Source organism: Candoia aspera, chromosome 6, assembly GCF_035149785.1.
Source record: "Candoia aspera isolate rCanAsp1 chromosome 6, rCanAsp1.hap2, whole genome shotgun sequence".
NCBI classification, from domain to species: Eukaryota; Metazoa; Chordata; class Lepidosauria; order Squamata; family Boidae; genus Candoia; species Candoia aspera.
The window spans coordinates 47120279-47124532 of record NC_086158.1 but is presented as its reverse complement, the minus strand read 5'-3'; positions in this window follow the sequence as shown (position 1 = coordinate 47124532).

The following is a 4254-nucleotide window of genomic DNA, read 5'->3' as shown; positions in this document are numbered from 1 at the left end:
ACTGGTAAGGTGCCAGGATCAAACAATGAAAATCCAGTAGAGTTTGCAGCATCAGCAACATTAATAATCAAAAGGAAAGATATGCCTGTCTTGATGGTGACTTTTAATTCCCCAATTGTTTGATTCTCATTTACAGTCCACTTGATATTGTTTAGATACTGTTCTGACTACAGGTAGTCCTCGAGTACGACCATTCGTTCAGTGACTGTTCAAAGTTACAGCAACGCTGAACGAAGGGAATTACAACTGGTCCCAGAAGTTACAGCTGTTGCAGTGCCTCGCAGTCACATGATCAAAATTTTGGTGCTTGGCAGCCCACTCACACTTAGGGCTGCAGGGGTACTTCAGCTTTCCCCACCGACCTATCTCCCTGCATCTATGCCCTTTTGGGCCCCTGCACTCTGCAGCCCCTGCTGCACTAGCTGCCCCAACTGACCTTCACCATCTTCTTGTTCCTGCTGCTGACCAAGCATGCCTGGCCTGGCCCTTCATGAGACAGCTGCTGGCCACACGAGGATTTCTTCCCAAGGCTATGCACAGTGGTTTCCTCATGAGTCCTGGGGAAGATGGCCTCATGTGGCCAGCAGCTGCCTCATGAAGGGCCTGGCCGGGCACGCCTCATCAGCAGCAGGAGCAAGAAGACAGTGAAGACCAGCTGGGGCAGCGGAATGCAGGGGGGCAGGGGTCTCAGAATGGAGGGTGGTGAGAGCAACTGAGGCTGGGACTGGGCTGGGACATCCGGGGCTTCCCATGCTGCTGGGGTGGCCGGGATTTCCCAGGGCAGCTGCTGCTTTGCGTGGTGGCTCAAGCAGCCTCAGAGCTGCGGTGTGCCAAGACGCCCGAGCAACAGCATGGCAAGCAGCCCCAGAGCCACATGTTTCTGGGGCTGCTTGTTGCCCCACAAGGCAGAGTGCAGGGCGGCCAAAAGGGCAGAGATGGGGGAGTTGAACAGCAGGCAGTCCCTTACCTTACCAAGGCTTGGGGCTGCGAGTGACCAAGCCCAGAATGGCTTGGATTGGGGTGGGTCCTCAGCTAACAACTGGTGGAATTCAATTGAGAATTGCAACAGGGAGTTCCTGGGATTGCTGTTGCTAAGTGATGTGGTCATATGACATCACACTTTATGACCGCATCGCTTAGTGCCAGAAATTCTGGTCCCAATTACCGTTGTAACTTAAGGACTATTTGTATTGTAAATCTTTTAGCATACGGGGACTCTACAAAGACAAGGCATGTATGTGTTCATGCAGAGAATCACCAATCAGCACTTACACTGTTGACTAGTATATAAGCACAGGGAACTGCCAGCCAATCAATAACCAGCTTCTGACCAACAACTAATTGCATTGCCCCATCCCCAAATTTGTACACACATTCCTTCCCTTTTTTCAAAGAAGAACATTTTGCTGTTCATCCATATTTCTGCTTGCCAGAGTTTCATGTCTTTGTCCCCTAAAAACTACTCATGTTAGCACAATGAGATTATTGCACCTGGAGTCTTTTGCCCAGTCCAGCCAAAAGCCTTTGAAACAGGAAAGCAGGAACTGGAAGGCAAGCAAGCTAAGGTATGACTCTCCCCCAGTGAGAATACAGGTTGCCCCTTCAAGTGCAAGAAAGTGAAACCAAACCAACTGGACATCAGCATTTATAGGATTGCAATATAATGCTTGGCTGATAGTAGCACAGAATCTATCAGTTTCCTAAGTCTCCTGTTATGGGCATCATGTGATCTAATAAAAGGTCATTATAATTCTTTATCGGATCTACATTTCTTCTGGAAGTCACCAAGATTTTCCTTATCCTAACAATGGCAAGTGGTTGTGGCTAGATCATATACAGTACTATCATTTACTATTAATGTTTATAGTAGTGTATTGATAGAAACTATCATACATTGACAATATACAGTATTTATTAGAAATATGGACAGATTGAAAAGGAGATTAAACAAATTTATGGATGATAAAGGTATCAAGGGCTACGTATTATCTCCAGTATCCTATGCAATGTGTGTGTCTGTTGCTAGGGAATTCGAGTAGGAAGGTTTTACAGTATTCATGTCTTGTTGACAGGTTTTCCATTGGTATCTGACTGGCTGTTATGGGAATAGAATATTGGACTAAACAGGTCTTCAGACTGATCCAGCATGCACTTTTGTTGGATCCTGGCAAAACTAGATGACAAACAACACCTTATTGCAGACTATCCATAATGGCAGGAAAAAAAAGACAGAATCTGTAAAAAGCTAAGCCTGTCTCTGTCATCAGAAAGGACATTGTTCTCACTGTAACTTTATTTCATTCAAGCTGGTTGTGGAATATTAGGATTAAAAAAAATCTGATATACCTTATTAGGCATATTCAAAAATATTGGTATATAAAATATTAAAAGGCACAAAGACTCAAAGCCACAAAAATAATAAAAAGAACATACTGTACTGTAATCATAAATCTACTGAACTACAGAGAACATCTTTATTTAGAAATATATTTGTTTAAACATTTGTTCAACTACATAGGTTTTAGGAACATTCTCACAAGATACATACACAGCAATATTTATTTATTTACTTGATTGTTATCCTGCCACAATCTTTTGACTCTTGACAGTTACAATGTCACCATAAAAACAACAGAATTAAAACAACTTACTGTACATTCCAAATTGCAAGAACAAAACCAAAGTATGAAAGAAAAATAATAAGATCAAGCGGTTGTAGGTGATGTTACTGAAACACTGTTTGAAAGAATTCAATTTTAATAACTTCCTAAAAGCTACCGGGGAAAGGGCCAGTCTGATTTCAATGGGAAGCCCATTCCATGGTGTCAGCACTGCTGTGGAGAAGTAGGGCCTTCTGATTTCTGCTCCCCTGACGTTCTAGAAATGTAGAGCAAGGAGCCCCTCCCTAGATGATCTAATGGGGGAAAATGACAAAATACATTAACTTTCTGAGGCTAATTTCAAATCTCAGGTTCACATGGATGTAAAAGCAATACTTCAAAAAAAATGGCCTCATGTGGAGCTTTAAATGCCAAGACTAGCACTTTTTAACTAAATCAAGAAATCATAAACAAAAATCATATATTATTGGGAATATTAAGTACTGTACCCCATCTACTTCCTATTAGCCACACCTTGTTCCAACTTAATTTTCCCATGGCTTCTCCAGAGATACCAGATTTTTTCCCTGATTTTATAAAAGTTTTTGTATCTTTCTGTTTAGGTGTATGAAACACAGTTGACAGAGATGTCACTAACTTTGCAACTTCTTTCTGTGTGACTGATGGTGGGTCAAGAATAGGTGAAATCAATCTTGAGAGTTTGTCTATGGTTCCAGATAGATTTCATAGATCCAATGAGAACATATTCATAGCTCTTAGGAGCACCTGAGCTGAATTTATCCTCAAGAAAATAAAATGTATGTAAGAGCTGGACAGACAAGTTGTTTCCAGCAACTTGGAAGTGGCTGCAGCATTGTTTAAGTCTTACCGAGCAGGCAGACCCAGCTGCAACCCCTTTTGCAGAGCTGGAACTGGTAAGAAGGCAGCCAGCCAGCCCGAGCTGTGAGTGGCTTGTCACTTGTTTACAAGGTGTTCACTTTGGTGGGGCACAGGGCCTTTGTGCTGAGGGTGGGGGGAGATCTGCCCTGCTTCCTGGCACCCATGCTGGTAGCCTATGCTTCAGGGCTGGCAAAGGAGGGGCTTGGCTCTGCAGCACTTAGCACACTTGGAGCCTGCTGCTTGGGCCATGACTGTTTATAATTGCTGGGTCATCATAGAAATGCTTCCTCCTTTAGATTCTTCTCCATGTTTTATTGATTGAGCATTGGAGCTACTACTTCAACAATGACCTTAGTTTCCCTCAAAAGACTTGCTCTTCATACATTGCACTTCTTCCATGGTGAGCTTGGATCCTTGGACAAGTTTGCTTTAGATATCAATAAGCTGCAATGTCTTGTTCCACAATGTTGCAAGAAGATAAACTCAAAGGATTGCAGACACTCAGTAAGACCTGAAACTTCAGCCTGAGTTTCTGCTATCAAATCAAGCTCACTTTTTAAAAGAGAAGCTAGCACATCTTTATAAATTTTTTTTCACAAAGGTGTGAATAGAATCAATTCTACAGCTTCATCTACTTGTTGAAATCAACTAGAGAGTTTTGCAATTTCTTGAAGAATTCCACATCTTGCAATAAAATACATTGTACAGCTCTACAGTTTCTGCATATTTCTACAATACATTTTGGCTTCCGGAT